The sequence below is a fragment of the Geotrypetes seraphini genome, chromosome 11 (assembly GCF_902459505.1).
Source record: "Geotrypetes seraphini chromosome 11, aGeoSer1.1, whole genome shotgun sequence".
Taxonomy (NCBI): Eukaryota; Metazoa; Chordata; class Amphibia; order Gymnophiona; family Dermophiidae; genus Geotrypetes; species Geotrypetes seraphini.
Window position 1 is genome coordinate 101,217,338 of NC_047094.1, and position 27,965 is coordinate 101,245,302.

At 43.5% G+C, this 27,965-nt stretch overlaps 1 long non-coding RNA gene across 2 annotated transcripts in view; it reads right to left on the minus strand.

Moving 5' to 3' along the window:
- Positions 1-24,591: 24,591 nt before the first annotated feature.
- Positions 24,592-27,965, minus strand: part of LOC117345850 — a 30,107-nt gene continuing 26,733 nt past the window's right edge. For both annotated transcript variants that reach the window (XR_004536521.1, XR_004536520.1), the window contains one exon: positions 24,592-24,885. This is a non-coding gene — a long non-coding RNA (uncharacterized LOC117345850). The remainder of the gene's footprint in view (positions 24,886-27,965) is intronic.

Consider the following 27,965-nt stretch of genomic DNA (forward strand, 5'->3'; position numbering starts at 1 on the left):
TACCCTTAATCTACTATTTTATTCTTTGGATTTCAAGAGGGCAAAATATTTTTGGCTCTACTTCTGTGAGATTGGAATTGAGATGTCCAAGTCGGGATTTACTCAGTTCTAGCAGTATTTTACATAGAGTGTTTTGTAAAATGCATGTAAAGAGTATGGGCCTGATTATTGAAAATGCGGTTGTAGATGTCCTACTGCCATCTGGCAGCCAATCGGGACATGCGTCAAAAAAACCCCAAAACCTCTCAGACAGGATGCCCACATTGTAGGCCTATGGAGACGTATAGGACTCTTAAGCATACCTAAGGTGGGGCATGGGCATGGCTTTGCTTGGAAGTGGCCTTGGGCGGGCTTAAGCATTACTATGCACCTATGTAGAGGTGAGACAGACGCCTTAAAAGTAAGCCTGCAAAATGCTGGCCTACATTTTGAGCCATCCTCACAAATACTAAATAGTGTCCAAAAATCAAAATCAACAAATCAAAAAAACCTATCCCAGTGATGTAACAAAAGCAGAGTACTTCCGCTATGGGATGTCAGATTGACCATATAAAGTGGTATAATTCATAGGTCTGTCAAGTCTTCACTCATCCCTATATTTTTTCTTATTTTTCATATTTAAATACGAGTAGAATAAGTTATGTATTTAAAATAATATAGCTCTTTTTGAATGTATATATCTGCTGTATATATGAATGCTTTTCTTCAGCGTTCAAAAAACAATCCCTTCTGCCAACGCGTTTCGCCACTCTTTATCAAGGCTGGGGACACTAGAGAAGAACACACAAAATATCTCAAATTAGAGTTTGTGATATTACTATTGTAAACAGCAATGTTAAAAAGCAACATACTTGCATCACATGATTACTGTTTAAAGTGCCAATCGGCATCCAAAAGATGGCCGCGGCGTCCTTGCACTCACTGAAATATCCCCCACCCCTGACGTCATATCCGGAGAATTTTTAATTAAGATCAACCTGAGCTAACCAATCAGATGTTTCATTAAGCTCCTCCGGAGCCATGGAGTTCAGCATGAACATACATCGAAGTTCTTTTAAATTGAGATTTCTTTCAACATTACCTCCCTCCCACCCTACTGTAATTACATCTAGTACTCTCCATTTAAGGTCATCCATTTTGGGCATCTGACCATGACTGTAGATGTGATTCTCTTTTGGACGCCAACGTGTGATTGACACGCAATCGGCGGCTGCCAATGTCGGCATCCACAAGAGAATCAGGCCTCTTTGTGTATTTATCTGAAGATGCAGGTGAAATAGCTATTTTATAAATATACTTGTGTATAGGTGGTTCTGCCATCACATGTAACTAGGGTTACCAGAAGTCCGGATTTCCCCGGACATGTCCTCCTTTTGAAGACAAGATGGCTTTTCAAAATCCGGCACTTTGGATTTTGAAGAGCTTCACTACCTAATCGTGTCGGGGAGGGTCAACCGCGCATGCGCCAACGTAATGCAGTGACATAAGAACATAAGAACATAAGCAGTGCCTCTGCTGGGTCAGACCAGAGGTCCATCGTGCCCAGCAGTCCGCTCTCGCGGCGGCCCAACAGGTCCAGTACCTGTGCAGTAATCCTCTATCTATACCCCTCTATCCCCTTTTCCAGTAGGTAATTGTCTAATCCTTTCTTAAACCCCATTACTGTACTCTGCCCTATCACGTCCTCTGGAAGCGCATTCCAGGTGTCCACCACACGTTGGGTAAAGAAGAACTTCCTAGCATTCGTTTTGAATCTGTCCCCTTCTATCTTTTCCGAGTGCCCTCTTGTTCTTTTATTTTTTGAAAGTTTGAAGAATCTGTCTCTCTCTATCAAAAAATAAAAGAACAAGAGGGCACTCGGAAAAGATAGAAGGGGACAGATTCAAAACGAATGCTAGGAAGTTCTTGTGCATGTGCGTGTGATGTCATTGCGTTGTATCCGCACATGTGCGAATGCTGTCTGGGGTAGGGCTGGGGGACGGGACAGAGGTGGAAGTGGGTGTACCTGGGGGGAAGTGGCCATGGGTTCGGATTTTCCCGAAGGAAAATCTGGTAACCCTACATGTAACACTACCATTTTACAAACCTAGATAAGTAGGTGCTGTCAATTAAGTAGTGAGACCATAATTTTAATGTGGTCTGATGGAAAGCCCCAGCTGAAATGAGCACTTTTTTTAAAGGTTTGTGCATATTCAGTGTCATAGTAAGGGGGTGGCACAGGAGAGGTCCACCCCTGGCGCCGGCACCCGTCCTCCTCTCTGCTCCCCCACTCTTCCCAACCCCCCAGCTATGTGAGCACCCCTAATCTTCCCCCGTACCTCTTTAATTTTCCCTGCGCGAGCAGCATCTTCAACTTTGCTACCTGCGTTGGTTCCGGTTCTCCCTCTGATGTCACTTCCGGGTCTAGCGCCTAGAAAATGACGTCGAAGAGAGAGCCGGCGCCAACATGGGCATTAAGTTTGTGATGCTACTCAAGCCAAGAAAATTAGAGGTATAGGGGAAGGGAAGGGGCGTGTGCTTATGGCAGGGGGGTCGGGAAGGGGGGCAGAGAAGAGGGCGGGGAGGGACGCACACCACCCTGGGCACTACTCACCCACGCTATACCACTGTACTTATCTTTGAGCTGCTATAAAGCTCAGTGGGTATATTCTCTTTGTAATGATGTGCAGATTTTTGTCCCAATCAAGGCATAGCTCAACCAAGTCCCTTTGACACCTCTGCATGGTATGGATCTCCACATTCAAGTAGTGGCTTTCAGAAAGCACTGTTTACAATGTATATGCAATCTACAAATGTAAATGGCATAATTTGCATGTGGAGATGCTTCAAACCTTCATATGTTATGAAATGAAGCCACTAAGGGACTCTTTTCCAATAGAGAAAAATGTCCCCCAAATGGCATAAACCGGCACATGGATATTTTAATCGCCAAAATGTCCAAGTGCCAATTTTTGAAACGACTTTTTTTTTTTTTTTTAGACGTCTTGCAGGGCATTCAACCTCCAGGACCATCTAAATGTTAAGGGTGTGTGTAAGAGGCGTGTTTTGGGGCAGGATTTGGGTGGGCTTAGTACTTGGGCATCTTGCAGGGACAGTGAGACCTTTTTCAAGACGTCCAGGGCATCATTTAGTTGTTCAGAGTTAGACCTGTTTTAAAAGTGAATAAGGGCCAAAAAGGTACCCAAATTGATCAGATGACCACTGGAGAGAAAGTATGCCCCCCCACAATACTTCCCCAGTAGTCACGGACCCCACCCCCACCCACCCCAAAGATGTAAATGTCTCTAGAACAGCAGCACCTGGTATGGGAAAGTCTAGTGGAACAGCACACAGGTGTCTTAAGTAGCCTGATGGGTGGGCTAGTGAACCATAGAGAGGTGGACACAGGCCAATAAGTCACTCTAACCACTAGTGTGAGCCCACCAAAACCCTTCTATACTGCCATATAGGTGTCACCTGTAGCCATAAGGGTTATTAGGGTGGTAGACAGTTGGGGGAATTTAGGAGGGATCATCATACACTAAAAGGGGATTATGGTGAAATATTCACCTGACACCTAAGTGAAGTTCACAGCAGTGCCTCACTGCCCTGGTGGGATGTCTGTGTGGCTAGTTCATTAAGATGCTGGCCTCTTCCACCTCCAAATGGGTTTGATTTGGACATTTTGAATATGGATATTTTTATATTCAAAAATGGCCAAAAATGTTAGATGTCCTTAGGGGCCCAGATGTCTAGATCATTTAAAAATAAAAAATGGACGTCTAGCGGTTTCAAAAATGGATATTTCCCTGCCCTAACTTTTGATAGTGAGTGCACATAGCCCGTGTCGGGCAGAGCAAATCAAGGCAGTAGAAGGCCGCAAAGCAGCGTGTTTAGAGTGCTGCGGCCACTGCTGGAATCAGGACGGTTGTCATGACCGCGGGAAGGGAAGAGGGGCGGCGGCAAGGGAATAAGGGAGCCAGCCAGACCGCGGGAAGGGAGGGTCGGATGGGAGGCTGAATGGGGGTTCAGGTGTGCCGGGGAGGGGGGGAAGACGATGAAGACGAACTATCTTACGGGGGGGAACACTAAGCGCGCATGCACACTCCTGCGGCCACAGACATACGAATCATGGAAGCACGCAGATAAGAGTGCGCATGCGCGGCTAGGGTTTTATTATATAGGATATAGATGCTCTTGTGATCTGATTTACGTCGGACATACTTCTTGTCTGATGCGTATCGGATTAAATGAATACAAACCTAGATTTAAAACTCAAAATATTCAGGCTCCCATAGTACAACACTACATAGAGCATAACCATACTATAAATCGGTTACGATGACAAATTATTGATACCATATATGAAGGGAGGAAGGGTGGAAACTTAGAAGAGTTATAAATTTCAAAGAGCAACGGTGGATCTACTGGTTGCATGCTGAATTAGAGTGGGCTTCGTTGATCTAGGGTGCCTGTTTGAGTAGAGACTCTGAATAGATAGCGATATTGCTACAGTAATTTAATGGGGAATCCTGATGCTGCAGCCAGCTAACTCTGGAGGATGATATAGGAGTCTACTGAGCAGTAGCATCGGGGTTTAAAATGGGTGAATTAAGATGCCACTTCCACCTTGATTGAGGAAGTGGTCAAGAAAGATGGTGGTGTAAAGGTTAGTTGAATGGATGATAATAAATTTTGATATTTTGCACCTTGATATCTTGAAATGTATAAAGAGTAGAACTAATTTGATATCTGTTTGAATATAGGAGAATAGCTTTGCAAAGCAGGAGGGAAAATATGTTGGTTTTCTCCCCAGCTTTTAAGACCACAAAACTAAGTGCTATTTCTATATAAATCAAGTTAAAACCTTTTTCATGAATAAGTATTGAATACAACCAGTGAGGAGATGACACATAAAGCTTAGGGCTATGAGTTTAATGAGCCTGGAGTTGTGTCTCTGATGTTCTAAAGAGGTTATGGTTTAAATGCATATTAATGACATATAAACCTTGGGGATTTGATTAATGTTAGTTCTGATAAACCCATGATGTTATAATTCATGCTGTCTTATTTTGGTTCTGTTTATTAACAAGGCCTTCATCTCTCCTAGCATCCAGCAGAGCTTGGGATAGGTAAATGGGATCACTCAGAGAGAGAGATAATGGTTACTGTGGATGGGCCGACTAGATGGGCCATTTGGCCTTTATCTGCCATCATGTTTCTATATTTCTAAACCCACCCCTTCCATTTCTTCATGAAGAAAAGTAGTCTGCAAGGCAACCCTCTCTTCCTCATCTCTAAACTCAAATCCTCAGGTCATCTGCATCCTGCTGTCTAATCTCTCCCCTTCGAGCGAGCAAAGCCCAGGGTATCTCCACCTTCCTCCTATCCAACAGAGAGCCCCATTGAGGACATCCTCAGTCTTCCCTCAACCCTCCCCCTCCCTTTATAAAAATAGTGACTTACCTTACACAGTTCTGGCTCCCTTACCACAAGAAGAGTCTAGCTTGCCTGTCCAGGCCATCCTAATCTTCCTTAGCTCAATCCTTGCAAAAGCTCCTAACAACTTCTTCCCCTATGCAGCCCATCTCTCTGGAACTGGTGTTCACCATTCTGGAGGTTCCCTTGTATTGCTAGCAGGAGGAATTGTGGTACTCTCCTGCTGACATGATTATCCAACTGTGAACGAAGCCACCCAATTAACCAGGGCCCCAAGTGTATATTTGAAAATGAAATGGTAAATATACCCTGTTCCCTCCTTCCAAGCTAAACATACTCTAGAAATGCTTCTTATTACCCAAGCTAAAGATACATATGTTATGAGCAGCTGCAAATACTTTTTTATTAACACCGAGGTGGTGGTGGTGGTGGTGGGGAGGGGGGTGGGTGCTTGTGAGAGTGGAGGCGCAACCTAAGTAACAGTTACAGAAGGGGGTTAAGACCCAGGGGGGCCCAGTTGAAATCCCACTGTAGCTCCTTGAGATCTTAATAAAGTCACCTAACCCTCCAGGGCAAGACAAACTAATATACCTTAACATAGATTGCTTTGATAGCTTGCAGGCAGTATACTAGAAATAATAATAATTTAAAAAAATTAAATGTTTAGTATGCACATTGTTGATTGAAGAAAAACACCAAATGACCCATCCATTGTGCTCAGTAACCTTTTAGTTAACCACCAAGATCCCTTTGAAATGTAGGCTCCTCGTGCCTGCTCATCAAACCAGCTCACATAAATATATTGGTCTTATGAGTGATAAAAGGCGAGCTGCCGCCATCTATTTTTCCTTCTATAAACTAATGACTTTATCTTTTTATTTCCCCTGAATAAATCTCCTTTTGAAGATGAAAGATCAAAGATCTAGAAGCAGCTTAGTGCTGTGTTTTTCTGTCATGTGACAGGCACACCATATAGGCAGAGTACAATTCCACTTTTCTTATCTCAATCCTTCCACGGCTGTCTCTTGACCTGAACACGCCTCTGCTTAGGGATGAAAGAACCATCACTTCTCTCTATAGTATAAAACTGATTTTGTGAAATAAATAGCAGTAATCATTTGAACTCATAAAGTAACTACCTACTTGGATAGAGGGAGGGAGCCTAGGGAAACAGGTGAGGGGTAAGAGAAATGAGAGACTTCTCTTAGAGAAGAGACGGAGAGGGAATGGGAGGTACACAGGGAAATTGGATGAAAGAAGGGGGAGAGGAGGGAGATAAGGGCTGGCACTGAATAGCCAGGTCTAATTCAACCACTGATGACCAGTATTTAAAAAAAACCCAAATGCTGACTGCCACCAGCTAAATATTGACCACTTAAATAAATACAATTCAAATTGAAATGAACTCAAAAGTCTATTTATGCAGTCTTGACTTTTATTCATGTAAAGTGTATTTATTTTAGACAAATAACCACACCCCTGAGGCAGGCCTCCACCTGGAGGCTGAAACACAGACCCATCAACTGGATCCTTCCACAATAAGGATGAAGTATTCTATCCCACTCCCCACTTGCTCTCTTTTCATAAACTTTCTAGTGACAAATTACAGCAACACTGGATGTAGTTGTCAATAATAGTTCCAACCAACTCTTCTTTTACTTAGCTCATAAAGCTGACACCCTTCTTTCTTGGATCCAAAGGTTGGCCACACCATGCTGCCCTCCGGACATACAATTGTAATCCAATTTGTGGTAGAAGAGCGATCAAATTCACCCTCTCTCAACAAGAGCCTTGTTTCACCAAAAGTCCGCTACCTCAGGAGAAAAGGGTTCTCTATTTTCACAGAAATTCCACTGCTGCAAAAAGAAAAGGGTTTCTCAAACTATGACCCAATAAAGGTCACATAACCATATTTCTGGGTATGACATAACAGCTTAATCGTTATTTTTTGGATACATAGTAACTGATTGGGGGGGAGAAGTTATCAGCCTGGGCTACTGTTATTTTACTGCAAGTCATGCTATTTTAGCATAGGTCCTATTGCAATGAGACTTACCCCCCTCTTTTACAAAGGAACACTAAGCTTTTTAGCACGTGCTAATCGCTAATGCGTACATTTTATCCTATGGATACATTAGCGGTTAGCGCACGCGTTGATTTAGCGTGCACTAAAACTCTTAGCGTGCCTTTGTAAAAGAGGGCCCTAGTTACTGCATAATAAACCTGATTAACATAAGAACATAAGCAATGCCTCCGCTGGGTCAGACCTGAGGTCCATCGCGCCCAGCAGCCCGCTCACGTGGCGGCCCAACAGGTCTAGGACCTGTGTAGTAATCCTCTATCTATATCCTTCTATCCCCTTCTCCAGCAGGAAATTGTCCAATCCTTTCTTAAACCCCAGTACTGTAGCCCACATTAATAACTTTCCTCCTTATTTAAGGAAAATAAGAGAAATGTCTCTAGAAATCGAAATCACTTCTTTATGCAATAAAAGTGAGTTTTTAGTATAGCGCAATCAAGCCATTGTGACACAATTGATGAGGTTGGCTCTTAGGCATTGGTGGAATGAGGCATAATGACATCACAATATCAGCTCTGCTTACCAGAGACTGAAACTCTTACTTATTTTATTCACAATTTGATATACTGCAACAACTGACTAGAAGAACTAAGTGGTTCACAGACTAATAAAATAAAATCAATACTCAGAAAGGAACTCCATTTCCGTTATAGGAAAGAGCAAGTTTACAAGAATATTCAGTCAGTCCGAACTCGCAGGAGGATGGGGAACCCCAATAAAAAGTTCAGTGGTAAAACTAAACTGAAAGAGCTAGGTTATTAGAAGGAATTTAAATTTCTGGAGGGATCCATCAGCACATAATGTGAGGGGCATTCTATTCCAGAGTTGGGGAACTACAAAATGTTGGCTTGCTGGGGAATGCACAATTTTAAGTCAGTAGCATGGAATGTTGTTACTACTATTTTTTTGCCAGGTGCTAATGATCTGGGTTGACTACCATGAGGATGGGCTACTGGGGTCGGTAGCATGGAATGTTGCTACTTTGGGGGGGGGGGGGGGGAGTTGCCAGGTACTGGTGATCTGGATTGGGCACCAGGAGGATGGGCTACTGGGCTGGATGGACCATTGATCTGACTCAGTGAGGCCATTCTTATGTTCTTATGAGCATGGTCCAGAGAGGACCATGCGATGATCAGTTAGAGATCTGAGAGTATGGAATAATCAAGCATAAAAGATATTTTGGAGAGCTGTTACAGAAAGTCTTGAATGCTAGGAACAGAGTTTTGAATTCAATACGGTATATAATCAGGAGCCAGTGGTATTGTTTTAATAATACAAGTCGCACGATCGGTAATACAGGAGTGTAAGTGGACAGCAGTATTTTGTAATGTCTGAAGTTTCATAGTGGTAGACTGTCACACCTAGGAGTTCTATATTGCAGTAGTCAATATGTGTATCAGAGACTGAAAGGAAGATGTGGCCAACAAAGGGCAGGTCACTTAATCCTCCACTGTTCCACATGGACAGATAGGGAAAATGGTTAAGTACCTGATTTGTAACCTGTTCTGAGCTCCTTGAGGAGGATGGGTTAAAAATAAACAAAAAATTGTAAACCGGTTTTGCAGAGAGCAGCAATGTGAGCCGCAAATGACAATTTGGAATCAAGTATGACACCAAAGTACCGAAAAGTAGATACATAGATGATTGTGGCTCCTAATATACGTAGGTCACTTTATAAATAATGCACAGGTTGGGAACATTGGGGAATGGATGATGCAATTGCAGTAAACCTTGTTTCACTTCACTTCAGTGCTTGAAGTAGTAGGATGTGTGCTTAGGAGCTCTGTAGCATACATGGTGTGGCTTTGACAAGTGTGGGAAATGGAGGCTGCAGGTGTCTCGGGTACTGTCTGTGGACGATCAGATTGAAACTCTACGTGGCAAAATCCTGACAGAAATCCACAGTGCATTACGTGAAGTTTGTGGTGAGTTGACAGTGAACCGTAGTGCAGTTTCTCGGTGGGCAACTCGTTTTCGGAGTGGTTGTGTGAGCATGTAGGGTCATGAAATGGTTAACTGTTGTTTAAAATATTGCTTTGGCCTACATAGCTGAAAACAGTATACAATCTATTGACCTCATCTGCCTAAAATGTATGTCCCTACCTTACCACATTGTAAGCTAAATATATAAGAGTTTGAGCCATGATGTACCCTGCCGTTCTGTACATTTAATTGTAAGAGTTAGATAAGTGTCCTGCTAGTGACCTGCTAGTGTGAGCTTAGAACCAATGAGTGTTAAGAAAAGTAACACGTGAAAAGCTTTTTCTAGAATTCAGTTGTATAGCTCAAAAAATAAATAAATATCTCTGTAACTTCCTGGTTTCGGCACTTCTGAGCCAGCTTGGAGCTCAGGGGTCCAGCATGCATTCTGTAATAAATCTCTTGTACTTTCTTCACGCCTCTGACTTTGTGTGTCCAAGTGACCTTTCAAGCATAGATGATGATGATGATGATGCAAGACCAGGAAGGCCAAAATCAACAACCGATGAATGATGTGTGAAACTCATGGCTGATGCTCTTGAACAAGATCGTCGTGCGACAGGCAAGGAACTTTCTGAAACCACAGGAATTCTACTGACATCAGTATAGCAAATTCTGACAAATGATTTAAAAAGGAGAAAAATGTCTGTGCGATGGTCCTCCACTTCTTGACGGCTGAACAGCAGCAGAGACCCTGGACAATGCAACCGTGCTGAAACAAAGATTCGACGTTGAAGGTCCAGTCTTGATCGCATTGTTGCTACTGATGAAATGTGGGTCAGAGACTTTGAGCCGGAGCTGAAATCACAGTCCAATGAGTGGAGAGCTCCATCTTCTCCACAACCAAAAAAATTTTGATGAGCTCAATCAAATATCAAAACAAATGATTTTTGCTTATGATCATGAAGGCATCATCATCACAGACAAAGTTCCATGTGGAAGAAGTATCACAGCAGTGTATTATCGTGATTTTTTTTTTTTTTTGCAAAAAATGTGCAGAAAAATGCACAAAACCTGACCTCAGATGCTCTTGGCTGGACCACTCATTCTTCACGACAACGTTCACCCGCACATAGGAAATGTCGTCATCATTGAAAAACTACATGAATACAGCTGGGAGGTGTTACCTCATGCTCCCTACAGTCCAGACATGAGTCCACCAGACTTTGACATTTTTTCCAAAGTTGAAACAGTCTATGCATTGACATCATTTTGCATCTCTGGAAGAGCTTTCTTCTGCCGTTACCCGAGCCATTCGGCAACTGAACAAAATAGGTATCTTGGATAGAATAATGAAGTGTCCCAGACATTGGGACTCGGTCGCTGCAAAGCAGGGAGACTATATTGAAGGACTGTAAAGAAATACTTTGAAAAAAAAAATAAAACATGTAAATTAAAAAAAATAGTGTGTATCATTTATGAAATGACCCTCGTAGAAAGAGGAATATCAGGAGAGGAAAGATGTCCAGTGAGCCAGCAGGTGACAATTTTATCAGGGTTGAGTACCAGGTGTTGAGCAGATAACCACTGAGCAGCTGAATCTAGGCAGGTCTGCAAATAGGAAATATCTGGGGATAAACTGTCAGTATGATGAAGAATGAGGATATTGTCTGCATATATATGAAATGACATATTATAGTTCTGGAGAATGATGGTAAGGGGGCTAAGGGAAATATTAAAGAGTAATGGCGAAAGGATTGAGCCCTGGGGAACCCCACAGAAAAAAAAGATTTAGCTTTCGAAGTGGAATGATTAAAACAAACCCGATAAGTATGGTATGAATGTAAAGATCTAAATGCCAATACCATATGTGACAGGCCTAGATCCTGCAAACAGGCAATAAGCATCTTGTGGTTGATTAAATTGAACATCACTGACAAATCAGATGAGATAGTTAGGGTTATTTGATGTCTATAGAGAAAAGAGTAGGTTTCACTGAGGCGGAGAGTTTCTGTGCTATGTGCAGACCGAAATCCTGACTGTCTAGGATCCAAAATAAATTTATTCTCCACAGATTAAGTTGAACTATGTGTGTGTGTGTGGTGGTGGTGGTGGGGGGGGGGGGGGGGGGGGTGAGATGGAGGGGAGTTATCAACATGGGCTACTATTAACACTAACATTTGCTATTTTACCACAGGTTCCATCTTATACAATGAGACCTAGTTACTAAGGTGACAGGTCAAAAGCGCGTAAGACAATCGCTCTTACGCTAGGTTGTCTTCGCGCTCACTTGTCTTCACGCTCATTTGTCTTGCGCTCAGTTGTCTCACACTCAGTTGTCCGCGCCACTTTGTCTGCGCGCAATTGTCTTGTGCGCAATTGTCTATGAACCAGTTACTAATAATTGGGATTAACAGTAAAATAACATGACTTAACAGCAGTCTACAGTATGTTAACTTCCCTTCTTAGTGAGAGTACAGACTGACAGTTGAATAGAGTGGTGTTGTAGTCTAGGTAATTCAATTGCAAATAATAGTATATGAATATATCTGCACTCCAGATGGGATGGCAAAACTGATATTTTTGATATTTTGAATAACATCCATACCTGATGTAAATTTTTGACCTTTACAGCTGCTCCTCTAAGTTTTTCTTTACTTTTTTTTAACCATTCTTCTCAAGTTATCATAGTCTTCGACACCTCTTCAGGACTGCTTTCAACTCCTTACTGCTCTCACCTTGGGTTCTGCAATCCTCAACCGTTAGACTGTAAGCTCTTCCGAGCAGGGACCGTCTATCAAATGCCAAAACGTACAGCACTGTGTACACCTTTCAGCGCTTTAGAAGTGATAAAAGTAGTAGTAGAAGTAGAAAATTATTTATTAATTATACTCAAAATGTTAATACTGCATTGAAACAAAGGCAACAGCCCACGGTGAAGTCTCAAGTGGCTGCCTGTTCTTTGAGGAAGACCGTGTACCCTGAAAAGAAGCAGCTGTAGCTTGTCTCCAAACCTTCTGAATTCACATATAACTCATGCATAAACAGCCAGGTTGCAACCCCCCTACACCACCCCTCCGGCAGGAGTTTCTAGAGGTTCTGTTTTGGTAAAGGCAGGAAGTTATACAGAGTTGGTGTTAAACACAGAGGAAACAAGGGCAGAAATTTAGCAGAGGGCTGCAAAGTCCACCAGCAGGCTGAGTCTTCAACTTCAGGTAAACTTAGGACCTCCTATAACCTGGCAGCTGTTTTGTTTGGACTAGAGTTGTGCGAGGACAGAAATCCCACCCGTCCCCGCCAGTATCCTCTCCATCCCCACCCGTCCCCGCCAGGATCCTCTCCATCCCCACCCATCCCTGCAAGGAATTACCTCCATCCCCGCCTGTCCCCATAAAAAGCAGCAATCACTTCTGACAGGATCATCAGTTCCACAATTTCTTTTGTGTTTGCGCTGCTGTTTTCCTTGTGGAATCTCTTTGGTGGAACCCTTTTTTTGTTTTTTGTTCAGGTAATTAACTTATAAACCCCCTCTTTTACTAAGGCTGACGTGTCCATTATATTATATGGATGAACCCTGCTTACAAAGCCTTCCATCCCCTTGGGCCAGAGGGGGGTCCCTGTGGGAGTCCCGTGGGCCAGAGGGGGGTCCCCGTGGGCTAGGGGGGGATTCCCGTGATCCCCGTTCCTGTGCAGACCTCTTGTTTGGACCCCCTCCCCAATGGCAACCCTGAAAATATAGATTGTTGGCATAGAAGTACTTACTTTATTCAAACTCTTGAATAAGAGTAGCTAAAGGAGAAAGGAACAGATTGGAAAAATTGTGCGCTAGGATATAAAGAAAGGATGTGAAAAGGTAGAATTCCTTTCATGACAGAAACTGCAATCCAACAGAAATGACTTGGACCATTTAAGGCAAGACCCATAAGTCCCAGGTCATGAAGACAAGGCAATAAATCAAAATTTTCAAGCAAGTCCAGTGAAGCACTTGTGTTCAAAGAGGGTGTAAGATTCACAAGAGTTGTATTCAATGGAGGCACTGGGGACCCAACTGTTAAATGAATACTTCTGTTCAGTCTTCACCTGCGAGGCGCCGGGAATTGGCCCTCAACCACAGACAAGGATTCAATCAGTAGACCCGTTTAGTAATTTCAAATTTACACCCAGCAGCGTCTACTGCAAGCTGTCAAAAATCAAGGTCAACAAGGCAATGGGGCCTGACAACCTACACCCTAGGGTACTCAGGGAGTTGGGTGATGTCTTGGCGGAACCGCTATCCGCGCTCTTCAATCTCTCCCTTAGTACAGGTAACGTCCCAATGGACTGGAAGATGGCTAACGTCATTCGACTACACAAGAAAGGCTCCAGGATAGAGATGGCAAACTACAGACCAGTGAGTCTCACTTCAATAGTGAGCAAACTAATGGAAACCCTAATCAAACGCCAATTGGATAGGATCATGGACGAGGAGAATCTACAGGATCCCCGCCAACATGGATTCACTAAGGGGAGATCCTGCCAATCCAATCTGATCAGCTTCTTTGACTGGGTGACGAGGAAGCTGGATGTTGGTGAGTCCCTGGACATCGTCTACCTGGATTTCAGCAAAGCATTTGATAGCGTTCCACACCGCAGGTTGCTGAGCAAGATGAGTTCTTTAGGTTTGGGCGACACATTAACCAAATGGGTTGGGAACTGGCTTTGGGGTAGGCTTCAGAGGGTGGTGGTGAATGGCACCCCCTCCGAAATGTCGGAGGTGATAAGTGGCGTGCCACAAGGCTCCGTCCTGGGCCCGATCTTGTTCAACATCTATATAAGAGACTTGACAGAAGGGCTCCGAGGTAGAATAACATTATTCGCCGATGATACCAAACTGAGCAATGTGGTGAGCAAAAGCACAACAGACAAAAAAGCAATGGCAGACGACATGGTGCATGACTTACTTCTGCTGGAGCACTGGTCTAGGTCCTGGCAACTCAGCTTCAATGCCAAAAAATGCAAAGTCATGCACCTGGGAAGCCAAAATCCATGCAAGATTTACACCCTAAATGGCGAGATTCTGACAAGAACTGAAGCAGAAAGAGACTTAGGAGTGATTGTCAGGGAAGACATGAAGTCTGCAAACCAAGTGGAGCAAGCTTCATCCAAAGCAAGGCAAATCATAGGTTGCATACGAAGGAGTTTCGTCAGCCGTAAAACTGAAGTCATTATGCCACTGTATAGATCCATGGTGAGACCGCACCTAGAGTACTGTGTGCAATTCTGGAGGCCGCATTACCGCAAGGATGTGCTGAGACTGGAATCGGTCCAGAGAATGGCCACCAGGATGATCTCGGGACTCAAAGAGCTCCCGTACGAGGAGCGGTTAGGGAAATTGCAGCTCTACTCACTCGAGGAACGTAGAGAGAGGGGAGATATGATCGAGACATTCAAGTATCTCACGGGCCGCATCGAGGTGGAAGAAGACATCTTCTTCTTCAAGGGTCCCGCGGCAACAAGGGGGCATTCATGGAAAATCAGGGGCGGGAAACTGCATAGTGACACTAGGAAGTTCTTCTTCACTGAAAGGGTGGTTGATCGCTGGAATAGTCTTCCACTTCAGGTTATTGAGGCCAGCAGTGTGCCAGATTTTAAGGCCAGATGGGATAGACATGTGGGATCTATCCGCAAAGATAGATAGGGAGGGTCACTGGGGTGGGCAGACTTGATGGGCCGTGGCCCTTATCTGCCGTCTATTTCTATGTTTCTATGTAAATTTCTCTCATGCATATTCATTGTGGAAGTCCTGAAAACCTGACTGGATAGATGAGTCCTGAGGACTGGGTTGAACCTGGCCTAGACTTGTTGATAGTTAATAACACAGTAAATGACAGCAGACAAAGACCTGAACAGTCCATCCAGTCTGTCCAATATTCAGATGCATTATATTAAATTTCCTTTTTTTTTTTTTCTTTGACATTTCTGGGCCATAGACCATTGAAGTCCCCCTGGTACTGTCTCTAAGGTTCCAAATACTGGAGATGCCATCAAAGCTCACAGCAGCCTATCAATCTTATCATTTGTTGGATATTGTAAAAGTCTGCCCAGCACTGTTCTCGTGCTTTAAATTACTGGAGTTTCTACCAAAGGCCTCCCCAGCCCCCCTAAACTGAATTGCCATATACAGGACACAGACCATTCAAGTCTGCCCAAGTCTTAGTTCATTTTAATACCATTCATGTTCTGCTACTACTAATATTTCTCATTTCTATAATGCTGAAAGATGTATGCAGCACTTTAACATGTAACAGATGGTTCCTACTAAGAAGAGCTTACAATCTAATATGGACAGTCAGACAGGACAGATAGGGGTTGGGGAGAATGAAAGGACGGATATGGGAATGTTCTAATTAGAGATCCTCCATGTTCATCCCACTCACCTTTGAATTCCATCACTGCCTTCCTCTCCACTACCTCCCTCGGGAGAACACTCCAGGCATCAACCACCCTCTCCATGAAAAGTAATTTTCTAACATTTTCTTCCAAGTCTACCATCCCCGCAATTCCATCCCCACCATTTTCCCTTCGCTATTTCTTCACCACTAGTCTTTAAGCCCGTTAAATTAACGGGTGCTAGAATAGATGTTTATCCGTCTTTCTTTCTTTCTGTCTCTCTCTCTCTCTCCTTGGCCGCTTTCTCTCTGTCTCTCTCTTTCCTTGGCTGTCCACCACCACCCTGCTCCCCCTCTCCAGCAGCAGCCCTTCTCCCTTCCTTTTTACCTCCCCCTCTGTCCAGAAACACCCCTTCTCCTTTCCTTGCTCCTCCTCGGAGCTTTTGCTAGGCCGGCCCACCTCGCATTATCGAAGTGGGCCGGTCTAGCAAATGCCCCGCGGCTGCTGTGTTTGGTCCGGGGGTGAAAAGAGGCATCCCGGCAGCGCAGGAATCGAACCGCCACCGCTGATGAAATCGCTACACGTGCCGCAAATAGAATACGGCCACAGAAGCAGACACCACACTGTCGGGGATCACTGCCTCCTAAGTGCGCATGCGCACTTAAGGTTTTATTATAGAGGATAAGCAAGACAAAACCCAGACTATTGGGATAAATAGCACTGATGTTATCCACAATGTCATGTAATTGGAGGAAGACAGCTTCATCACATCTGTTTGATACTAAAACATCATTGTGTATCAAACTTAGCTATCCTATTTAATCTACTATTAAGATTCTAGGCATAATACTAGATCAGGGTTTGACTATGAAAGACCAGGTGGACTCTTTAGTTAGAAAGGGTTTTTTACTCTTTGGAAGTTTCGCTCCATTAGAGCAGTGGTCCTCAACCCTGTCCTAGAGGACCATCAGGCCAATTGGGTTTTCAGGCTAGCCCTAATGAATATGCATGAGAGAGATTTGCATGTAATGGAAGTGACAGGCATGCAAATCTCCTCCATGCATAGTCATTAGGGCTAGCCTGAAAACCCGATTGGCCTGGTGGTCCTCCAGGGCAGGGTTGGGAACCTTTGCATTAGAGCAGTGGTTCCCAAACCTGTCCTGGGGGACCCCCAGCCAGTCAGGTTTTCAAGATATCCCTAATGAATATGCATGAGAGAGATTTGCATACCTGTCACTTCCATTATATGCAAATCTCTCTCATGCATATTCATTAGGGATATCTTGAAAACCTGACTGGCTGGGGGTCCCCCAGGACAGGTTTGGGAACCACTGCATTAGAGCATATTTTGATGTTTCATTTAGAATTTTGGTGCAATCCCTTATACTAAGTCAACTAGATTACTGTAATATCGCCTATTTGGCAATTTCTCCGAAAAATATGCAGCGATTGCGATTGGTGCAAAATGCGGCAATCGGGTTGATCTTTGGGCTGAAGAAATTCGAACACTTCGCACCTTCTTATCAACTTCTGCATTGGCTGCCAATGGAGGCGCGTATGAAATTTTAAGTTTGGCTGTTTCTGTTTTAAGGTTTTATTTGGGTTAGCTCCTAAATCTACTGTATAACTGACATTTTTTTTTTTTTTTTTTTTCAACCAATAGACATAAGAAGTTCACACTTGAACTTTGTTAGAGGATGCAAACTTAAAAAATATCATCAACATCTTTTTTCGTATCAGGCAGCATTATGGGGTAAAGATTTGGAAGAACTGCTTTTGCTTACTAATACTTATGAGGAATTTAGGAAACACCTAAAAACATATTTGAAATCGGCTACCTAGGTGCTTCAGGAACAAAGTTTTATACGATTAATCTTTAAGATTTTAATTATGAGCTTTTAGCTTTGTAAGTTTTATTCAATCTGTAGCATTTTTAATTATTGTAAACCGCATAGAACTTTACGGTCCTGCGGTATATAAACCTTTTTTTTTAAATTATTATTATTACTTTCTCAATTACCTTTGAAATGAATAGAAGATTCAAGACTAGTGGCTTGTAAGGGGAGGGGGGCGGTCCACCTTGGGCACCCTGTTGGTGGGGGCACAGACACCCCTCCTCCTCTCCACCCCCGCCTCTTCCCATTCCTCCCCTCCACGTGCGTGCCCCCTTTCTCTGCCCCCTAATTGAAGAAGTTGTTCGCGGCGGTCAACGTGTTTATTGCAACCCCATCGACTCTCCCACTGATGTCGACTTCCGAGCGCTGCGCATAGTACGTGAATTCGGAGGGGGAGTCGAAGGGGTCACGAGGAGCATGTTGTTGACCACCGCGAGCAACTTCAAGTAGGGTGTCAGGTCAAAAGCGTGCCGGGACAAAGGCGCACGCAGACAATTGAGCGCAGTGCGGAGGCGCGCCCCGCAGAAAATTACTGTTTTTACGGCTCCAACGGGGGAGGCATGGGGGGAACCCCCCCACTTTACTTAATAGAGATCGCGCCACATTGTGGGGGCATTGAGGGGTGTGTGGGGGGTTGTAACCCCCACATTTTACTGAAAACTTCACCTTTTCCCTGTTTTTAGGGAAAAAGTTAAGTTTACAGTAAAATGTGGAGGGTTACAACTCCCCAAACCCCCCACAACGCCGGCGCGATCTCTATTAAGTAAACTGGAGGGGCCCCCCAACAAAACCCCCCATCAGAGCCCCTAAAAACTGTAATTTTCTTCGGCGCACGCCTCCGTCTTGCGCTCAGTTGTCGGCGCACGCCTTTGTCTTTCGCCGAGTTGTCTATGAACCTCAAGTAGAGGTACGAGGGAAAGGAAGGAGCAGGGGGGGTGGAGGGGTCACTGCCCCGGGCACCTCTTACCCTCACTACAACACTGCTCAAGGCAGAACAAAAGCTCCATTGGGCTCCATTGGGCTGGACTGAAGTTTTGACTTTATTACAGACTGCACTTTATTTTGTTTTAATTTTTATTACTTTTTGATATTGTTTCATGCTCGTATTTATATAATTTTTCTCAAGCACTTTAGTTTGGATTGTGAGCCCATTTGGGACAGAGAGGGAAGTTTAATGCGCCTTTATTATATTACTTGTGTTTTAGCCCATTACATTAACGGGTGCTAGGTGCCCTTGGGGACAGGGTGGAAGAGCCCAGCACTTTGAAGTTGATGAGGCTTTAGCTCTAAGCCTAGCAGGAGAAACTGGGCATTTCTCTTGCCTGAATTCCCGCTGGACCACAAGGGACTTCTCCAGGTAGGCCTGGAAGGGGTGGGGGGGTCTCGGAGAGCCTTCTATTTCTTTCAGGGAGTGGAAGGGTGAATTGCAAGGGGTGGGGGTCTGCCAGACACCCTAGGTGAGTTTAACCAGACACTCACCAATAATCAGACAGGTGCCTGGTTAAACTCGGTGCATAAAGTTAGGGCGGCTGCTTTTTTTTTTTTTTTCCTATCCTAATTTTCTGTGTTTACCTAGCTGGTTACTTTCCTAGCTGTTTCTACTAACTGGCTAAGTCCATATTTCACCCGGTGTATGCCCCCTCCCCATCTCTAACCTTGCTGGTTACATGTTAGCTGTTCAGCAGCAATATCCATGATATCCTGCTTGTCTGTTTAGATTGTAAGCTCTTTTGAGCAGGGACTGTCTTCTTTGTGATTCTGTATAGCGTTGCGTGTATCTGGTAGTGCCATAGAAATATAATTAGTAGCAGTGTGAAGAGTTTCAATCTTTGGGAAGCAGAGCTGAGATTGTGATGTCATAATGCCTCATTCCACCAATAAGAGCCAACCTCATCAGTGATGTCACAATGGCTTGATTGTTCTGTACTTCCCTCTGCCCTCCAACCCAGCCAGCAGATTAACCGTTCCCCTTAACCGTATCCATGACATCCTGTTTGTCTGTCTTGGCTATTTAGATTGTAAGCTCTATCGAGTAGGGACTGTTTTCTTCTTTGTGACTCCGTACAGCACTGCGTACATTTGGTAGCGCTATAGAAATAATTAATAGTGGTAGTAGTAACCAGTACGCCACATGCCACACTGTCTCCTCTCCATTGTACTAACATTTATCATATCTCTGTAATATGGTTGTTCCATAGTGCTGTTAAATGTTTTATATTTCTGATATTGTATCATGTTACTTGTATCACTAGGTTTCAATTTGTTGTTTCCAAGTTTACCTCACTCATTGCATTTATGCTTTTTTGCTCATTTAATTATTGTTTTGCTGTTAGTAAAATAGTATGCTTTAGTAGCACCAGAAGAATATTAAACTCCATAAAGGGTGCACGTCTCAAGCAATTGGTATTGGAGCCCACCAGGGACCAGGCGTTACTAGACCTGATTCTCACCAACGGAGATAGCGTCACGGAAGTCTCAGTAGGAGACACACTGGCCTCCAGCGACCATAATATGGTTTGGCTCAACCTCAAGAAAGGTTTCCCAAAAACAAACACAGAACAAGGGTTCTCAACTTTAGAGGCACAGACTTCAACCGCATGGGAGATTTCGTCCATCAAGAGCTACATAAACAAGCAAAAACTGACAATGTAGAGGATATGTGGTCGTCTCTGAAGTTCATACTACACGTAGCAACAGACCGATACATAAAGACAGTAAGTAAAGAGAAACAAAAGACCCCAATGGTTCAGTAAAGAAATTTCAGACCTAGTTAAACAGAAAAGAGACGCTTTTATCGCCTGCAAACATTTAGGCAGAGAGGGGGCGAAAGAGGACTATCTATACATATCCAAAGCTGTCAAAACAGCAGTCAGAGAGGCCAAACTCCGAATGGAGGAAGAGCTAGCACGGAAAATTAAGAAAGGGGATAAATCTTTCTTCAGCTATATTAGTGACAGGAAAAGAAACAAAGATGGGATAGTACGCCTGAAGCAATCGGACGGTAACTTTGCAGAATCAGACTCTGTGAAGGCAGAATTATTAAACCAATACTTCTGTTCAGTGTTCACCCGCGAAGCGCCGGGAGCTGGTCCACAGCTGCAGACGGGAGATAACCGAATAGACCCGTTTCAAGATTTTGAATTTACGCCCAGTAGTGTCTACGGCGAACTTTCAAGACTCAAAGTAAACAAAGCCATGGGGCCGGATAACCTACACCCCAGAATGCTCAGGGAGTTAAGGAAAGTCCTGGCAGAACCATTATCTGTTCTTTTCAATCTTTCCCTAAGCACAGGAAGGGTCCCCTTGGACTGGAAAACCGCCAACGTAATCCCACTCCACAAAAAGGGCTGCAGGACAGAGACAGTAAACTACAGACCAGTTAGTCTCACGTCTATAGTGTGTAAACTCATGGAAACACTGATCAAACAGAATATTGACACAATCCTAGACAAAGAAAAACTGCGTGATCCACACCAACACGGGTTCACCCGGGGTAGATCCTGCCAATCTAATCTGATTAGCTTTTTTGACTGGGTTACCAGACAACTGGACGCCGGAGAGTCACTGGACGTGGTATAATTGGACTTCAGTAAAGCATTTGATAGCGTCCCTCATCGAAGATTACTGAACAAGCTGAAATCGATGGGATTAGGAGACATTCTAACTACATGGGTTGGGGATTGGCTGAGCGGTAGACTTCAGAAGGTGGTGGTAAACGGTACCCCATCCAAAGCATCGGACGTGATCAGTGGAGTGCCGCAGGGATCGGTCCTGGGTCCGATTCTATTCAATTTATTCATAAGAGATATGACGAAAGGACTTAGAGGAAGGGTATCACTGTTCGCCGATGATGCCAAATTTTGTAACATAGTAGGCAGTGGCTTATCACCTGATAATATGACACACGACCTACTGCTGCTGGAACAATGGTCAAAAACTTGGCAGCTAGGCTTCAATGCTAAAAAATGCAAGATAATGCACTTGGGCAGGAGAAACCCACGGAGAACTTATGTACTAAATGGTGAGACCTTGGTTAGAACTACGGCAGAACGCGATCTAGGAGTAATCATTAGCGAGGATATGAAGGTTGCCAATCAAGTGGAGAAGGCTTCCTCCAAGGCAAGACAAATGATGGGGTGTATCCGTAGAGGTTTCGTCAGCAGGAGACCTGAGGTTATGATGCCGTTGTACAGAGCCATGGTGAGGCCTCACTTGGAGTACTGTGTTCAGTTTTGGAGCCCACGCTACCGAAAGGACATGCTGAGGATCGAGTCGGTTCAGCGAACGGCCACCAGGATGGTCATGGGGCTCAAGGATCTCACGTATGAAGAAAGACTAAAGAAGTTGCGGCTGTACTCACTTGAGGAAAGAAGAGAACGGGGAGATATGATTGAAATGTATAAGTACATCACGGGACGCATCGAGTCAGAAGATGATATCTTCTGGCTCATGGGACCCTCAACCACCAGAGGGCATCCGCTGAAAATCAGGGGAGGGAAGTTTCATTGCGATCCCAGGAAGTACTTCTTCACCGAAAGAGTGGTGGATCATTGGAACAGACTCCCACCCCAGGTGATAAAAGCCAGCAGCGTAACGGATTTTAAGAAAAAATGGGATACTCACGTGGGATCTTTAAGGGAGTAAATTCAGGGGGGCAGACTTGGTGGGCTATAGCCCTTTTCTGCCGCTTTTTCTATGTTTCTATGTTTTCTATGTTTCTATGTTTATGTTAAAATGTACCCGTTGTATACCGCCTTGGGCGAATCTCTTCCTAAAAGTGGTTAAGAACTCGCAATAAACAAATATATATCCATGCCCAAGCTGATAAGAGCAAATGAAAAGTATGTGTTGAATTGGAAGGCATTTGACGCTGCAGGGGAAGAAATTCATTGGGCAAGGAGAAGATTATGCCAGTGTATTTAAACCAGATGTGTCTAATTGCATTGCAAAGGGCACAGCAGGGTATGAATTTCTTATGGTTTTGAAACATTGGCTCCGTTAATCAAAAGTGGCAGCTGTAAAGTCCCACACAAAAATTAGGACACGATGCAGAGTTTTCCTATGCAAATTCAAAATATAAGACAACAAGCATCTTGTATGCAATGATGGTGACAATGAGCTGCTGATGGAACTGAACAGGTGAAGATAGGGATCCCAGTGCATACTACAGTATACTATATTTTACAATCTTCAAATGTTCTGTAAATGTGTGCCGTAAAAACCCCCCAAACATATATCAAAACAACTGCGCCTTTGTAGTAAATGTTATAAGGTACAAATCCTTCAGTTATAGCAGGGGTAGGGAACTCCGGTCCTCGAGAGCTGTATTCCAGTTGGGTTTTCAGGATTTCTCCAATGAGTATGCATTGAAAGCAGTGCATGCAAATAGATTTCTCATGCATATTCATTGGGGAAATCCTGAAAACCCGACTGGAATACGGCTCTCGGACTGGAGTTCCCCACCCCCGAGTTATAGCATCGAGAGGACATAAAGTTCCAATATCTCCCGACAGTATCATCGTTTCAGAATGTTTAGAACCTCAGAAACACCACTCTGTGTTCAATAGATTTTCAGTACACAGAGCTTTATGTGTTCTGTCGTCATAGAATCCTTATCTATTTATTTTTATTCAATATTTCATTAGGTTAAATGTAACTTTTGTATATATTTAGCAATACAGTACTACTAAATTTTATAAATATTAATAAGTTATTGCTAGTACTTAATTTCTCCCCGATTCTGACCACAATAAAAAGCTATCACCAACATGTTTCGCATAACCATGCTTTTTCAAGGTAAAGTCCCTAACAATATTGCCGCCATCCTCTTAGACCACCTTATCATACTGCTAAAATCTATTGAACACAGAGTGGTGTTTCTGAGGTTCTAAACATTCTGAAATGGTGATACTGTCGGGGGATATTGGAACTTTATGTCCTCTCGATACTATAAGCCAGTGGTCTCAAACTCAAACATTTTGGATTTGTAGGTACTTGGAGGGCCGCAGAAAAAAATAGTTAATATCTTATTAAAGAAATGACAATTTTGCATGAGGTAAAGCTCTTTATAGTTTATAAATCTTCTCCCCCCCCCCCCTCCCCGAAGGCCTGCATGTTCTCCTCTCTTTGCAGCATCCTCCAGCTTCCCCCTGGCCTTCCAGTCTTAGTTTCAGCTAATTACCGCAGCCTGCAGAGACGATCACCGGTGCTGTAGCGTTCTTTGCAGGCTGCCATCGGCCTCCGCAGCATGTTCCCTCTGCCACGATCCTGACCCTCCTCTGACGTCAGGGGCAGGATCGCAGCAGAAGGAAAGTGCTGCTGAGGACGACGGCAGCCTGCAACGATCACTACAGCACCGGCAATCCTCTCTGCAGGCTGCGGTAATTATCTGAAGGTAAGAGTGGGAATCCAGGGGGGAAGCCGGAGGACGCTGCAAAGAGTGGGCAGCACTAGTACAGACTGCGGGCCGCAAAATAGTACCTGGCGGGCTGCATGTGGCCCCCGGGCCGCGAGTTTGAGACCGCTGCTATAAGCGATAAACAAACAAACCCCAAAACATATTTCCATTCGTTTGAGGAAAAAAATGTGGTTTCAGAAAGAAGGGCAAGGCTGTGCCATGATAATTCTTACTATTGCAAGACAAGCACCATGTCAAATCTATTGAAAAAAAAAAATAAATTCAGTCCACTGTGCACAGCTGTGTCGTGTTCAGGTAGGATAAAACCAGCTTATTTCAGACCCAACAATAAGCTTATTTAATAGCAGTTTGTCCCCATTTCTTAGAGCAGGACAGTATGTAATATTATCTTGTCATTCTTTGATTATTTTTGTTAGCTGGTGGTGTTTCAGTCTCTAGGCTTGTTTTCATGGAGGCACCAAGAGCATCAAGGTGACCTACTTGCCATAACATGGGGGTAATGTAGATTTTTATTAAGATGTGGGGCTAGGGAGCCACAGAAACAAAATCATTAAGCAACAGCTACAATAAACACTTTTTTTTTTTTTTCCTTGCTCTGCTCCAAGGCCAGATTTCTTGAGCAAGATAGGGCCGTCTTTATGAAGCGTTTTCAACTTTTTATAGTCCATTTCCTCCCTTGATTGTTTGATTGCATTGTCAGGGTAACCACTGCATTTCTGATGGCTTTCGGGGAGCGTTCAGTCACGCAGCACACTGGGCTTCATGAATTATACATAGCTCAGATGCTGAAAAACAGAGACGTTAAATACCTTTCTGCTCTGAACTTTCTACCTGTTAAAACTTTTTTTTAATGCTTAAATCTTTTATTAATTTTCAATTTAAATTCCAAGTATACACTTGTACAGAAAGCAATAATAGAATAGATATCAAATACAATACAAATATAGCTCATAGATTAACAAATATACTATTTATGCTCAAGTCCTCAAATAAGATCCAAGAATTAAAGAAAAATGGCGAAATGATAAAGAAAAATAATAATAATACATAAGAAACTGAGAGCTATAGCAGTGAAGTGAGGTCATCAATAACCAAATTATAGGGCTCAAAGATTATTTGCATTCAGACGAGACATTGCCACGAAATTTGTCAATTGGGATGGTTCAGAGAACACATATTTGAAAGTACGGTAACACACAATACATTTACACGGATGTCTCAGATAAAAAGTTGCCTCAAAGATAAAACCTCAGGTTTCAAAAGAAGAAATTCACAGCGGCGCCTTTGAGTCTCCCGTGCCAAATCTGGAAACATTTGTATTTTGTGACCAAGAAAACTTTTTTGTCTATTTTTAAAATAAAGTTTTAACAACCATGTTTTATCAATTGGCAAAGCTAGGGTAATCATAGTGGCTGATGATGCTAAATCATTCTCAGATGTCTCTAAAACTTGTGAGATATTTAAGGGTTCTTGATCTGAAGATTTTACTTTTTGTTGTTGATTTTGTTCTTTATCAGGCAAATAATAAACCCGTGAAAATGCTGGTAATGATTCTTCAGGTATCTCCAAATTTTCCACTAAATATCTCTTAAGCATATCTCTAGGTGTTACCAAATCAAGTCTTGGAAAATTGATTAACCTTAAATTGTTGCTACGTGAATTATTCTCAAGCATTTCAATCTTCTTCCTTAGGTTAATATTGTCTTTAACTAAAGTCTCTTGCAATTGTTTCGATGTTATAATTTCTTTTTCTATTTTCTGAATGGATGAGTTAGAAGTATTCATTTCTTTTCTTAAATCTTTCCGTTCTTTATTATGTTCCTTAATTTTTCCTTCGATTTGTTGAAGAGTAGGAGTAATATTTTTACCAAAACCAGCCATTAAGTCCCAAATGGAATCTAGAGTCACTTCTGCAGGTTTAATCAATACAATTGAAGTTTGTGTGAATGTAAAGTGCTCACCGTTCTGAAGTCCTTCGGGGCTTGACTTCTGTCCTTCCCCCTCATTCTGAGATGGTATTCCCCCAGATATCTCCATGGGGGCCCTTGAAATGTGAGCCCCAACCTCCAAGCTCTCCTGTAGATCTTTCCTTGCCTCTGGAGAGGAGAAAACCTCTGAATCCGGGGTTTCCCCACCCCTGGGAGAGCTGGTTATCTGAGGCTGAGGGGGCGGTGCCCTAACATCGGGGCTTAGAGTAGTATCGGGCCCAGGAGTATCCACCACGGGTTCACCTCCCTGTGTCCTCAGCAGGCCGCCATCCGACGTTGCAGTGACCTCCTGCATGCGCCGCAGAAGATCTTGTATATTTCCGAGACCTGGAGCTCCAGGGCGCCGTGAGGCAGAAGCAGCACTCCGGCCCCTTCTCTTAGGCATCGCGGTAAGTAATACCGCTAGAAATTATCCAAGCAAACGCAATTCTGGGACAAGCAGCTCAGCGCGTACTGCTCTCAGTTGCCCACCTGTTAAAACTTATTTGGAGGGCAGGTATAAAATCTTTAAATCTTGGTTTATCACCACACTGAGATAGAGCCAAAAGCAAGAGAGCTAATTTTGTCTTCCTTCATTTTCTCTGTGTGACAAGGATGTAATTGAAGATCTTAATAATATAATCACTCTTTAGTTTGGTCAAGGTTCAGAATTATGATTATTAGTTTATTACAATCACCGTATCCTGCCTTATTATATGAGTCTTGAATGCCATCTAGTAATCTGAATAACTAAACTAAACCTTAAGTTTATATACCGCATCTTCTAGGAGGGCCAGCAAAGGAGGTGGCGGTATTACCCCCGCTAGGTAACAGCGATCACAACACGATCTAGTGCAGGCTTGAAATTGGATCATCAAAGGGGAAAAGAACCACAACGACGGCACTCAATTTCAAAAAAGGAAATTATGATGCCATGAGGAAAATAGTGGGAAAGAAACTCAAAGGCAACATAGGGAAGACGGAATCCGTAGAACAAGCCTGGACCTTACTCAAGGAGACTATGCACGAAGCGCAAAACCTATGCATCCCCAAGTTCAGAAAAGGGTGCAAAAAAAATAGAACGAAAAATCCAGTGTGGATAACAAATGCAGTGAAGAAGGCGATAAGCGACAAGAAGTCATCGTTCAGGAAATGGAAAAAAGACCAAACAGAGGAGAACCAAAGAGTGCACAAACAACACCAGAAGGAGTGTCACCGAGTGGTTAGAAAAGCAAAAAGAGAATACGAAGAGAGACTTGCAGAGGAAGCAACAAACTTCAAGTCGTTCTTCAGATACGTCAAGGGGAAGCAACCAACGAGAGAAGAAGTGGGACCATTGGACGATGGTGACAGAAAGGGAGTAGTAAAAGAAGAGAAAGAGATAGCTGACAGGTTAAATGAGTTCTTCACGTCAGTCTTCACAATGGAAAATATAACCAACATTCCGGAACCCGAGGAGATCGTAATAAGAGACCAAGATGATAAGCTGGTCGATTTAGAAGTAAGCCAAGAGGATGTACTTAAGCAGATTGACAGACTAAAGAGCGACAAATCGCCAGGTCCGGACGGCATTCACCCAAGGGTACTCAAGGAGCTAAAAAACGAAATAGCGGAGCCATTTCGACAGATATGCAACCTATCCTTAAAAACCGGTGAGATCCCGGAGGATTGGAAAATAGCAAATGTCACGCCCATCTTCAAGAAGGGCGCAAGAGGGGACCCGGGAAACTACAGGCCGGTAAGCCTGACCTCAGTCCCGGGAAAGATGATGGAGGCACTGATCAAAGACAGCATCTGTGAGCACATCGAAAAAAATGGGCAGCTAAAACCGAGTCAACACGGCTTCTGCAAGGGTAGGTCATGCCTCACTAACTTATTGTACTTCTTTGAGGGGGTGA